We start from the raw sequence: 14,151 nt of genomic DNA on the forward strand, positions 1-14,151 counted from the left end.
TGCCAAGAAGAACAAATTACTTACCAACTGGTAACGTTCTTTCGATTGGATGTTCCTCCAACGTATTCCTCATCTTAGATGTATTCCATCCAGCTTTACTGCTCTTCAGAAATTTTTTCCGTAGAGGGCGCTGTGTGTCGATGTCGTCGAGTCGATGGACCCTCGAGGGCCTCCGTCGAGGGTGACGTCATCGGTTATATAGGTAGCACGCGCTGCGCCCGTTGGCCTCAGTTCTGTTTTTCCCTTTTCACCTTTGATTTTGTACTGTGTAGATTGTGCCAGTAGACAGGTAGCAGCCTTGCGAGAGTTGAGTTGGCAATAACCCGGAAAAATCTACAGAGGGGTAGGCTGGGAGGGTGATGAGGAATATGTTGGAGGAACATCCAATCGAAAGAACGTTACCAGTTGGTAAGTAACTTGTTATTCGAATGGACTGTGTCCTCCAACGTATTCTTCATCTTAGATATACTCCCAACGCAGTATGGACAATTTCTCTAGAGGAGGGGTTAGATTTTTTTAATACCCTTAGATGGCTGAATATAGTACTGCTTTACGATAATTCAGCTCCTTAGACTAAGAGGCAGCCAGACTATAGAATTTTGAAAAGGTGTGCAGTGAAGACCAAGTTGCTGCTTCACAAATGGACCTTATTGGAACACCTCTTTGAAGGCCTGTCGAAGAGGCGATGCGTCTGGTGGAATGAGCCCTTAACCCTTCTGGTGGGTCTTTTTGTGCTAAGTTGTAGCATTCTAAAATGCAAAGCACAATCCAGCATGATATTGTCTGTTTTGTCACCGATTGACCAAATTTCCTTCCGGTGTAGCCGATAAACAGTTGGTTGTCCACTCTAAGCTTGGAAAGCCTAGAGATGTAAAAGCTTAAAGCTCTTCTCGGATCCAACCTGTGTAATCTTTCCTCCTCCTTAGTAGGATGAGGTGGAGGATATAATGCGGGTAGAACAATTTTCTGATTTAAATGAAAATCAGATACCACTTTAGGTAAAAATGAGGGTTTAACCCTCAACACAACTCTGTCCTTATGGAACACAGCATAGAGTGGCCCAGAAGACAGTGCCTGAAATTCGCTCACTCTTCTAGCAGATGTTAAAGCAACTAGGAAAGCAGTTTTCCATGTCAGTAATCTTAATGGACAAGTTTTCAAAGGCTCAAAATGAGCACACATTAAGAATTTTAGAACCAGATCGAGATCCCAAATTGGCACTTGGAACGGGTAAGGGGGAAACACATTAGTGAGTCCCTTTAAGAATTGCACCACCAAAAGGAATTTTGAAATAGAAGCATTCTTCCGACGAGCGCTTGAAAATGGAAAGCGCTGCAAGATAACCTTTAATGGTACAAACATTTAGACCTCTATGCGCTAGGAACAGTTGGAAGGACAGTACTTCCGGAATAGAACATAGAAAAGGATCGACATTCTTTTCTCTGCACCAGTTGCCAAACTTACGGCAACGGCAACGGTATAGAGATTTTATTGCTGGCCTTCTTGCCGAAAGCAACACCTCCATGACGTCATCTGGAAGGTCCCAATCCTTGTATCTCAGCCTTTCAGATACCAAGTGTGAAGGTTGAGAGTTTTGACCTCTGGATGGAGAACCTGACCCTCCATTTGTGAGAGAAAGTCCTCTCTCTGAGGAAGGCGTACTGGGGGACAGCTGGACATGTCTAGAAAGTCTGAGTACCACGTTCTCCTGGCCCAATCCGGGGCAATTAGGATCATGCGGTTCCCGAACCGTCTCAGTCTCCTGATGACCTGAGGAATGACAGGAATCGGAGGGAACGCGTACAATAGTGGGAAATTCCACTCCACCACAAACACGTCTCCCAGGGCTCCTCTCGGGGGAAATTCACTTGAGCAATACCTTTCACACTTCCAGTTGATTCCGGTCGCAAATGGGTCTACTTGAGGGGTTCTCCAAAGGGCAAGGATCTCTTCAATGACTTCCTGAGCCAGTTCCCATTCGTGGGACACCGTGCTTTGCCTGCTCAGAGCATCTGCCGTCATATTCTCCTCCCCGGCTAGGTGAACTGCCGTTAAAGAGATTCCTTCCTGAATTGCCCAATACCAGAGCTGCATTGCCTCTCTGCACAGAGGTAGTGACCCTACACCTCCTCTTTTGTTTAGATAATGCATGGCCACTGTGTTGTCCATCAGGACATTTTTTCCCCTGAAAGACGGCAGGAAAGCTTTCAGCGCTAGCCTGATGGCTAGCAGTTCCCGAAGGTTGATGTGTAGTTTGGACTCCGATGGAGACCAACGACTGCTGATTGTCAGATCGTTGGCATGAACTCCCCACCCCTTGAGTGAGGCGTCCGTCACTACTGTGATCTCCGGCCATGATTGCAAAAAAAGTTCTCCTTTCAGGATATTCTCTGAACAAGTCCACCATAGAAGATCTTGTCGAACCTTGTTCGGAATCTGGAGAAGATCCGTCATTCGACCTGAGAACTGGGACCACCAAGTCTTTAGAGCCCATTGAAGGGATCTCATCCTCAAAACGTGCCTCCGGCACCAGAAAGATGCAGAGTGCCATGAGGCCGAGCAATCTTAAAAGTTGTAGGCCTGGAGATCTTGAGCATTTTGGAATTTGGAAACCATCTGAAGAATGTCTTGAGCCCATGACCTGGGAGGCAAGCTCTTTCCCAAGGATGTGTCTAATACAGCTCCTATGTACTGGAGCTGTTGGGAAGGTGTCATTTGAGACTTCTTGAAATTTCGGGAAAAGCCCAGTCTGTGGAGGAAGTGGCAGGTGACTTTCAGATGATCCAGTGCTTGTTCGGCAGAACGTGCCATGATCAACCAATCGTCCAGGTAGGGGTAGACGTGAATCCCCCCTCTCCCGAGGTGCGCTGCCACTACTACCATTAACTTGGTGAAGACCCTCGGGAGGAGGTCAATCCAAATGGCAGGACTTGAAACTGATGGTGTGAGTCGCCAACTACAAACCTCAGGTATTTTCTGTGCTTGAGATGAATCGGCACCTGAAAGTAAGCATCCTCGAGGTCCAATGAAACCAACCAGTCCTGAAGTGAAGGGCCTGAAGGATCTGAGAAAGGGTAACCATCCGAACTTGTCCTTCCTGACGAACTTGTTCAAGTTTCTTAAGTCCAAGATGGGTCTCAGTCCTCCGTCCTTTTTGGGATCAAAAAATACAGGGAGTACCGTCCCTCGTTCTTCTCCACTGCAGATACTGGTTCTATAGAACCTTTCTCCAGCAGGGTTAAAATTTCCTGCTGTAGGAGCGGGTCTGAAAATTTCAAAGGGTGTCGCCCTGGTGGATTGCTTTGAGGTTGCGTTAGAAAAGGAAGGCAGTAACCTTGGGCTATTATTTCTAGAGCCCAAACATCTGAAGTAATGGCTTGCCATTCTTGCAGATGCTGTGACAGCCTGCCTCCTACAGGTGTTTTGTGATGCAAGTCCTCAAAGTGTTTTTGTGGCGGTTTTTGCAGCCGCTGATGAAAAAGAGGCGGCAGCTGGAGCTGGCTTTGCACGTTTTGCTCGTCCGCTGCGAGTACCCTTTCTCTGGCCCCTTTGACTGGCCATTCCTCTCGCCTTTCCATATGAGGAGTAGTAACGATAGGATTGTCCCCTCCACGATTGTTCTGGCGCACAAAAAGGCCGAGGTTGCCTAATCGCAGCCCCTAAAGATTTGGCAGCTGCTTTTGAGGTCTGCAAACTCTCAAGGCTCTCGTCAGCCTTGTTGCCAAAAAGGTGAGACCTGTCAAAGAGCATGTTCAGAAGGCGGTTCTGTACGTCCGGTGCGAAACCAGACTTCCGTAACCACGCAAATCTGTGCATTACCGTGTAGTGCCCATGGACCTGCTTACACTATCCGCAGTGTCCAATCCAGATGGAAGGGATTCTTGCATGGCTTGCTTCCCATCTCCGACGATGGCTAGGAACCCTTCCCTTTTGTCCCCTTCTAGTATGTGCTCTGCCGCCAGTGCGATGCTCTCCCACAGAGTGTACAAAAACTTTGCCAAGGCACATGTGGAGTTGGCAGATTTTAAAGCCAAAAGCTGAAAATGCGTTCCGTGTCCAGCCATCCACAAGTTTACCGTCCCTGTCTGGAGGGATAGAAGGGTACGCAAGTTTGTTAGAAGCGGTGGTTGCCTGTATGACCAGACTCTGGGGAGTGGGATGTTTGGACAGATAGCCAGGGTCGCTACTGGCAGGGCGGTATTTTGAGGTGAGGGATTTATTCACCGGAGGAATAGAATCCAGAGTCTCCCAATTCTTGGCCACCCTATTTTGCAGGGCTACATGAAAGAGTAGTAGTACTGGGTCTTCGGTGGGACCATGGTCCAATATATCTGTCAAATCATCATGGATGAATTGGGCTGGTGGTCTAGCCCATCCTAAAAATCTACTACCTTCGTCATTAGCCGACGGTATGATGGACTGGCATGCTCTCCTGGTTCTGGTTTGCCAAAGTCCTTTTCAGGAGATGTGTCAATGCCACTTGCATTGTGCAATGATTCCACCAGCTCCCTCATCCTGCTTTCTTCTGAAATCAGGCATTCTGGGACATTTGGGGTGCCATATTCTAGCCCAAAAGGTACATTCTCCTCATCAGATCTTTCCTGTTCCTCAAAAATTGAGGTCAGGGACTTGAAAAACTCCTTCCTAGGGAGAGGCTTGAAAACCTTCCCTGGAAGAGGAGGAGGAAGAGGTGCATCAAAGGGCTCTGAGGGCATTACAGGTCTTGAACCCTGTCTTTCCCTTTTTCTGGCTGGCCTGGCATAGCTGGAGCCTTTGGCGCCGAGGGCTTCGGGGTCGACGTCGACGAAATAGTGGTCGACGGAGCCGGCTTCGAGGCGCTCTTCGAGGTGCATTGGGTCTCGGACGGCGTCGGTGACCTTGAGCGGTCGATTCGACTCGAGCGGTCTTTTTTGCTCGGCGTCCTGGAAGGTTCTCCATCCTTCCTTTTTCGATCACCCGGGCTCGAGGGCGCGCGAGTGTCGGAGCGATGAAGCTCCCGGCCAGCTTCCAAAGAAGGCGCGGACCGAGGCTTCACTTTCTCAAACACCTCCATCATTTTGGCCCTGAATGCTTCCCACTCTTCGCAGGACGAATGTTTTGTGCGGCATTTCATTCTTTTTGGGGACCCGTCTGAGGACGAGGCGGAGGGGGACCTGTGGCGTAGTTTCTTCGATTTTTTCGTCGAAGATGACGAACGATGTGAATCGCTTCGGGACCTGCACCGATGCCTTTCGTGTCGAGATTTCTCCGCACGGGACCTCGACTCGACGCTAGAGGCTTTAAGGTCGGATTTACGACCTACCTGTAGTTTTCCCCTCCTTTCTCGCAAGGCTTTCCCCGTCATCGCCGGACACTTTGTACAGGCCTCCATGTCGTGGCCTTCTCCTTGGCACCACAAACACTCTCGGTGCGGGTCTGTGATTGACATTTTTGAACCGCACGACTTGCACTTTTTGAAAGCCGATCCCGGGGTCGTGGTCGGCGTCGATGACAAGGACATATTAGTTTCTTTACTATTCTTCACAGAACTCGAGGCGTGCCGAATCTCCGAAGCAACGTTTACTGCGGAAAAAAAGGAACTGAGGGCAACAGGTGCCGCGCGTACTACCTATATACCCGATGTCACACTCAATGGAGGCCTTCGAGGGACCATCGACTCGACGACGACGCACGGCGCCCTCTGCCGAAAAAATTTCCGAAGAGCAGCAAAGCTGGATGGAATACATCTAAGAATAGGAATACGTTGGAGGACACAATCCATTCGAAAGGTGTATGGCCACATCATAAAAGATTACCAGTGAAGCATATTCCCTAGAATAAAAATGTGAAGTTTGAAGCTACAAGCCAGGCAACAAAAGTCACTCCCTCTATTCTACCCATCTATTCCACTTTAGAAGCTGCCAATCAGAGACTACATCATAAAAGATGAGGTGGTGTGACTAAAACTGGATTACAAGTGAAAAGAAGGTCCTTTAACAAAATGTTAACAACCATCAAGATAATAGAAGGAACAAGTTACTTACCTGTAACTGTTGTTCTCCAGCATGGGTCTGGCATGGATTCACATGCTCATGAATATTCCCCCTCGGACGGCTGGGAATCCTCGGTGAAGAAAAAATAGTTTCAGTTTCGTTTCTGAACTGACTTTCCACTAATAACCAATGACTGGTAACTGAGTCATACATCCCCCAGCCAATGACTGCCTCTACCCAAGCCCCTCCTCTGGCAGCCATCTTCAGATTTGGTAGCACATAAAGTTGCAGGAGGATCAAGAGAGGAGCCGCAGAGGGGTTTGGAGGGAGGGTTTGCATGTGAATCCATGCCAGACCCATGCTGGAGAACAGTTACAGGTAAGTAACTTGTTCCTTCTCCAGCATGGGGTCTGGCATCGATTCACATTCTCATGAATACAAGAATACATATATTTAAAAAAAGGTAGCAGGCGCTCCTCTCCAGAAAGAACATGGCATGATAACCTGTTCTGAGATGAGAGTTTGCAGCACACGCTTTTTGCTGACTACTTTTCACAGATGGGAAATATCCATTTGCATATCAGTCTTTGTCCCGCCCACATGGGCAGTCCAGCTTTTGGTACTCTTGTTTAGAGAGGAATTGCCATAGCATTTTGGTGCTGGACTGCCCATATGGGCGGGACAAAGGCGGATACACAAATGGTATTTCCCATCTGTGAAAGGTACAGTGAGCAAAAAGCGTGTGCTGCAAACTCATCTCAGAACAGGTTATCATGCCATGTTCTTTCTGGAGAGGCGCGCCTGCTACCTTCTTTGAAAGGTTTACAAGAATACATAGCAGTACACACATGCACAACCACGGGAGGTGGCAAGGCTCAACATTAAGCATTTCAACAACTCAACATTAAGCATCTCTTACCTCCTTACCAGGCTCACCTTCAAGCGAACAGGTTGCGCAGCACTGCCTGGCCGACTCTCGACTCCTCCCTGGAATCCCGGTCGACACAGTAGAATCTCGTGAAGTTGTGCGTCCTACACGTAGCAGCCCTGCATATGGCCAGCAGGGGCACGCCAGACAGGAACGCCGTGGTAGCAGCGATCGCTCTGGTCAAATTGGCTCTCGGACGGCCATGCAACCGTCAGTTTGCCAACCGGTGACAGTGCATGATGCTGCCGGAGAGCCATCTGGAAATGGAAGCCTTCGAGAGGGCCTTACCCTGGTTCACAGGTCCAAAATTCACAAACAGCTGTGATGTCTTTCGAAAACTTTGTGCAGTCCACGTAGAACTTCAGTGCACTAGCCACATCCAACGAGTGCAAAGTCCTCTCAGCCGGCGACGAAGGTGACTGGAAGAAAATAGTTAACACCAAGGGCTCGTTGAGATTGTAGTTTGATGGCACCTTGGGCATGAAGGAGGGGTGCGTCCTCAGCACTACACTCGTCTCCTGGAATGTCAGGTATGGAGGTTTACAGGAGAAGGCCTGGATCTCTTCCACTCGTCTTGCGGAGAGGATGGCCACAAGAAACGCTGTCTTCCACGATAGGAATTTCAACGGTGCCAAATGCAGAGGCTCGAATTGCGGCCCCATGAGTCTGGTCAGCACCACGTTGAGCTCCCACGCCGGGGCTGGGGCCGTGGCCTTCACCGGCCGGAACGAACGGAACAGTCCTTTCATGAACTCCTTCACTAGGCGGTGAGACCACAGCGACGATCTCCCCGGAATTCTGGTGTTGCGGGAGATAACCGCCAGATGGATCTTGATGGAGGCATGTGCCAGCCCCGCCTTGGCCAGCGATGATAGCAAGTACGGCAGCACTTGAGGGGCCGTAATCCGTAGAGGGTTGATCTTCTCTGTGCGGACCAGACAGAGTAACCTCTTCCATTTATGCCCGTAGCACTTAAGAGTCGAGGACGCCCTGGCCTTTGCAAGGACCTCCTTGCAGTCTGTCGGGATATTGTAGCCTCCGAACTCTAGTGCTGCAGGAGCCAGGCCTGCAGGTTCAGCGATCCAGGGTCATGATGTAGGATGGCGCCTCCTTCCCTGGAGAGAAGATCCATGTCCGTCAGCAGTTTGACTGGGGGGTGGGGGAACACCGACAAGCCCAGAAGTTCCAGGAACCATATCTGCCTCGGCCACGCCAGTGCGAGGAGTATCATCCTGCACCAGGACCGTCTGAGTTGACTGATGAGTCTGAGAAGCAACGGCAACGCATACAGGAACAGGCCTTCCCAGGGGAAGGAGAATACATCGCCCATGCTCCCCGGCTAAGGAAACCTGCTGGCGAACCTCCGGCACTTGGTGTTCGTCACCGCAAATAGATCTATATGGGAATTGCCCCATCGTCGGAATAGCAGATCCACTTGATCCTGCCGGAGTTCCCACACGTGGCAAAAGCGCAACTCCCTGCTGAGTGAGTCGGTGACTGTTCTTTACTCCTGCCAGGTGGAAGGGTACCAGGAACATCCCATGGGCAATTGCCCAGTGCCACAGTTCCTGCGCTTCCTTGGATATGGCCGGGGATCTGGTGCCCCCTTGCTTCCGGATGTAGAACATCGTGGTGTTGTCGGTGAAGACCCTCACCACCTTGCCCTTGAGGGACAGGAGGAATGACCTGAGGGCCCAGAACACGGCTCGGAGCTCCAGGACGTTGATGTGTAGTGACCTCTCCTCCGGGAGCCAAAGGCCTCTTGCGTGGAGATCTCTGGGAATGAGCCCCCCCCATCCCTCCAGGGAGGCGTCCGTCGCCACCATCTCCTGATGTGTCGGGTCTGGAAGTCCATACCCGCCGCTAGATGCACGCGGTTGCCCCACCACCGGATTGCTCGAGGGAGATCTGGTCTTCGAAACTGCCCAATGCTTGCATCCAACGGGCGTCGAAGAAATCCTACAGTGGTCGCATCCGCAGCCTGCATAGGCGCACGAGGTACATGCACGATGACATCATGCCGAGTAGGGACTGGATAGACCTCACCCTGGCCGCGTCAATGGTCAAGAGCCGCTGTACTTTGCCCAAGATGGCCTTCGTCCTTTCCTCCAACTGGGAAACCAATTGCGCGACTGTGTTGAGTCTGGCTCCCAGGAACAGGGCGTCTTGCGACGGTACCAAGTGGGCTTTCGAGAAGTTGATCGAGAATCCTAAATCTGTGAGCAGTTGGACGGTCTTCGCTGTGTGATCGACAGAGTTCCCTTGACTTTGCTCGGATGAGCCAATCGTCCATGTAGGGGTAAAAGTGGATCCCCTGCAGGCGCAGCCATGCCGCCACCGGTGCCAGGCATTGGTGAAGACCCTGGGCGCCGACTTTAATCCCAAGGGCAGGGCCTTGAACTGGTAGTGTCACCCTTGGAGCACAAATCATAGGAACTTTCGATGTCCTTTAAATATGGGGATGTGGAAGTAAGCATCCTCCAAGTAAAGCGACTATAGGAAGTCGCTCTCCTCCAGCTGTCCCAGCACGTGCTGAAGGGTGACCATCTGGAATTTCTGGGACTTGATGTATTTGTTTAGACGAAGGTCCAGGATGGGTCGGCAACCGCCTGTCTTCTTTCGGACGAGGAAGTACCACGAGTATACTCCAGAGCCCCAGAGCTTCTTCGGGACGAGTTCTATCGTGCCCTTTTTCAGAATTGCTCGTACCTCCACAAGTAGCTGTGGCACGTGGTTGTCCTTCCTAGCCACAGGTGGTAGACAGGGACACTTTCTTTGGAATTCTCGAGTGTGCCCGTGGGCCAGCGCATCCAGCACCCAATGGTCGGTGGAGATGGACTCCCACGTGCTGACGAATTACGCCAGCCGGCCTACCAATGCGGTTTTATGGGTGGGGGCCAGATGTCACGGCCGGTTCAATCTTGCTTTGCGGAGGCCTTGCCGCTTTGGCCTCCTTGGCGATGACGACGTCCTCCGGCCTTGCTGCGGCCTCTGTAGACCTCCTGCAACGATGAGCGGGCCGCTTGGCGGTACGATGAGGAACCGCCACCGAATCCTTTGGAGACACCCTGAGACTTGCCTCCGGGAGTCCGAAAGGGCGGCTGTTAGGCAGAATCCTATGCAGTTCCCTTAGGGAGCACTACAGAAGATTAGGACTACAGGTATATGCAATAAATCCCCTTTGGCATCAGTCTGTACCACACTGATTTAGTTGGTAGCTGTGGCTGAGCAGTGAGAGTTATCTCAAGAGGGAGATGAGCAGTATTCAGGGTTTACACAATAGGACTACAATACTATGGAACAAGGAAACATTGACCAAAGCTTTGTATCAAAAAGAATATATATTTATTTTACACACTTTGTTCAACACACAAATCACTATCATTAAAGCAAGTTAAAACAGTCAAGAAAAGTATACACAACTCCCTATTTAAATTGCAGACAAGTTTGAGCAAGAGTGAAAACTGAGCAAAATGATACAGTGTAAAGCCAAGCAGAAATGGCACTCTAATAATTTCTTCAGAGGGAGGGAAAGGTCAGGTTATACAGGGTTAGACTCCTAAACATCCCAGCAACACTTCCCAATTAGATTGTGAACAAGTTAGGCAAGGCAGTACTTTAGCATAAGCAATACTTAGGTGAAAACCGAGCAAAATGGCACTTCACAATATTTAAAGGGGAAGGAAAATGAGGTTATAAGAGTTTAGGTGCACCAACACATTTCTTGAGGAAAATCAATTTAGAGAAGGCAGTTGTAACAGATTTAGCCAGAGTCAATAGGCCTGTGCCAGAGTCAGTGGTACAAGGCAAAGTGCCCAGGATCAAACGGTTCTAGTAGCTGCAGTCAAGTCTTTAACGATTCAGAAAGGAGGGTGCAGAAAGTCAAAAGATAATGTTAGACGATAGGGGCGACCAACCCAGAAGGTAAGTAAAGGATTTTATTTTTTTTTTATTTTTATTTTTATTGTTGTATTATTAGTTTGCATAAAACCTTATACAACATATAACACAAAAGAAAAACACATTTATACCTTTCATACAACCAATACATAAGCATATAAGAATGCACTGATATATAAGATGGAGAAAAAGTTATCATACCATACAAAAAAAGAAACAGAGAAAGAAATTTCATCTAAAACATCTAAGACGTCAGCATTTTACAAAATTCTTAAAAGATTCCTTCCCAGCCCTAAAATCAAATTACATAGAAGTTATATGCCTTGTTAATATCATTACCCGTTTTTACCCTATAGGTACCTACACAATTAATTCTTTATTTTTGGCTTCCAATTCCTCCGTTATATTTTGAAGCAATAAATTCAAAGCGAGAGTTAGGGAGATATTAACACCCCACATGCAGCGACTCCAGAACAGATTTTTCGACATTTCTAAATCCTCATCAAATCTAACGGTGAGGTATAGAGCTCGTTTCGACCCAAAATGGACACATGTTAAGACGAGGTGCTTGAGAGTTTCTAACATGTCAGTTTCTCCACAAAAACGACATGTAAGGCTAAGTAAAATATAATTAAGCACCTTTTCTTTATGTATCCAATAATGAATTCTTTCTAGGGTCGGCATGTGGTTAAGTCTAAAACGCATAAATGTAGTTCTCGCCCTATAACAGGGGAATCTAAGTAAATAAAGGGGGATACATTCCCTTGCATGTACAAATTTAGCATATTCCTTATAGGTTGCATAGGACTCTATTTCATTGACTGTATCCACCCAATCCGCCTTGAATAACAGTTTCTTAACTAGGCCGGGTCGTTGCACCAAGTCGTCTAAACTAGAGCCTAAAATATATAACAGAGAATTCATTCTGTCGCTGAATCCCTTAATTGATTGGACTGACCCAGATTTAATCACCCTATTCAACAACTCATACAGGGTATTTATAAGAGGATCATTCATTTTTCTAAAAAAGGAAAGCTGTCTCCACAAATATCTGGCTTTGAGTGAGACTAGACATAGTTCGTGCCGGATAATGGCATTAGGGATTGCCATGGAAAGGCCCATTACTTCCTTCCATAATTTTCCCTGAACCACATTTAAATAGGAACTCATATCCTTGGTGCAAATATCCAGACCATATAAAAGAACCGGCTCACATTTAGCAAGGTAGAAACGTCTAATGGGTAGGAGCGAAAATTTACATACTCGAACCCTCAAAAATTTGAGTCTTTAATTTAGACGCTTTTTCTGCAAGACTCAATTTCCACCTCTTTAGGCTAGAATTTTTAGAAAAATTATAGCCTAAGTATGTTATGGCCTGCACCTGTTCCACCAGATTGTCCCCCATCTTCCAGACATAAGATTTGACAACTCTCTTCTTAGAGATTACAATCATTCGAGATTTCGATGCATTGGGGGAAAGATTATTCATCATAGCATATTGATAGAAAATATCCATCCTTCTACGAAGACCCCGTGGGGTACGCTCAAAAAATGAAATCATCCGCAAAGGCCATCCACTCAATATCCAAACTTCCCATCCTAACGGGAGCGATGTAAGGACCCCGCCACATATCCTCCACATCGCTGACGTACAGGTTGAAGAGCGTGGGTGCAAGTGAACAGCCCTGCTTAACCCCCACCTCAGTCTCTATGGCATCAGAAAGGGAACCTTCGTCAGATAAGCGCACCCTGACAGAGGTATTTCTATGTAATAGAGCCAAGAGTTGAACAGTCTTACGTGGAAAATTCATTGCGCCCATTTTAGTTTGATGGACTGTATCTCTTAAATGAGCCAAAATATTTCCGTTCAGGTCTGTTCCCAAACCTTCTCTAAAGCCAACCTGAAATTTACTGAAGCAGGCATTCCTTCTAGTAAATTTATTGATGTCCCTTAAAAGTAGAATGCCAAAGACCTTACTAGCTGCATCTAAAAGGGCTATAGGTCTATAATTCTGGGGATTAAGAATGTCTCCTTTTTTAAATATAGGGACAATAATACTCTGGGCCCAGGTTTTAGGAATAGTATGGTATTTAAAAATATCATCAAATATAGGTTTGAGCAAATCAGCCCATATTCCAGGGGATGTCTTTATGACTAAGGGGGGAATGCCATCCGGGCCTGGTGCTCTAGAAGGTTTAAGTTTATTAATGGCCCAATTAATATCCTCTAAATCCCACCCACAGTCTTCCACCACGGGGGGACCTAAATCCAAGTCCTGTTGACTTGTAAAGTCAACAGGTAAAGCAAACTTTTGCTTATAGAAGGCACTCCACACTTCTGCGTGGATCGGGCAGTCAAGTTTGTCTTTTGCAGGCATGAGCATAGAGTTAATAGTTGCCCAAAATTTAACATCTCTGCCCTTACAAAGATTATGCATCATCAATTGATGTGCTTCATGATATTGATCCATTCTCAGTGATTTGATCAGATTTTTGTGTTTCAATATATTTCTTTTCTTTCTAAGCTGTAATTCGAAAAAGGGAATGGGCAGTTTCTTCAAGGCTTTAATTTCACTGTATTTATTACGCTTGGAGGTTTGAATTCTGGAGTCGCCCACCCTCGTCCTAGGTTTTATGACCTCCCTATCACTGGTGCTACTAATTTTATAAACACATGACAATATAGTATTATAGTAGAATCCCCCCAAATCGATGTCTTCACCTCTAGTAATATGAGGCAACCTTCTGGATAGGTTACCCAAAACCAGGTTATTGAATTTCGTAATTATTTTCTTATTCCATTTCTCTCCCATTATTTCCAGCCTTTAGACCACACAGCGTGGGATTAATATAATTACCCACATTGGGAATGGAAAGAGAAAAACATAAGGGAATATGATCACCCAATTCTACCTCCATAAGTATCAATTTTCCACAGGCTTGCTTCCAGCTATTTGAAACATAGAAAAAGTCGATTCTAGAATTATTACTTCCTCTTTTCCAAGTAAATTTCGGTAAATTCCAATCCCAGGCATGATCTAAAAGACCCAAATCCCAATGATCAAGATAATTATCCCACCGTAAGCCTCTTTTGATATGTGGAAGGAGCAATCTAGGAATCAACCCCCTTTCATTTAATGTGGAACCCTCAGCACAGGCCGAATTAAAATCCCCTCCCAAGATAATACGATTACCAAACCCTTTCTCGAACCATCCTCCCAGAATCATATTGAGAGTATCTTCCACTTCATCAATAGCCACTTTTAACGGGTTCCAATAGAGATTCAACATGAGGATCGGCTCTACCATATTCTCCAAAGTGAGAATAATACCCAAAAGCCAATCACTCTT

At 47.3% G+C, this 14,151-nt stretch overlaps 1 protein-coding gene across 4 annotated transcripts in view; it reads right to left on the reverse strand.

Annotated features, from left to right (window-relative positions):
* Nucleotides 1–14,151, reverse strand: part of SETD1A (SET domain containing 1A, histone lysine methyltransferase) — a 1,694,645-nt gene that overhangs the window by 1,342,847 nt on the left and 337,647 nt on the right. The gene's annotated exons all lie outside the window — the stretch shown is intronic.

This window comes from Ambystoma mexicanum, chromosome 3p, assembly GCF_040938575.1.
Source record: "Ambystoma mexicanum isolate Mex_15411 chromosome 3p, UKY_AmexF1_1, whole genome shotgun sequence".
In the NCBI taxonomy this organism is placed as follows: Eukaryota; Metazoa; Chordata; class Amphibia; order Caudata; family Ambystomatidae; genus Ambystoma; species Ambystoma mexicanum.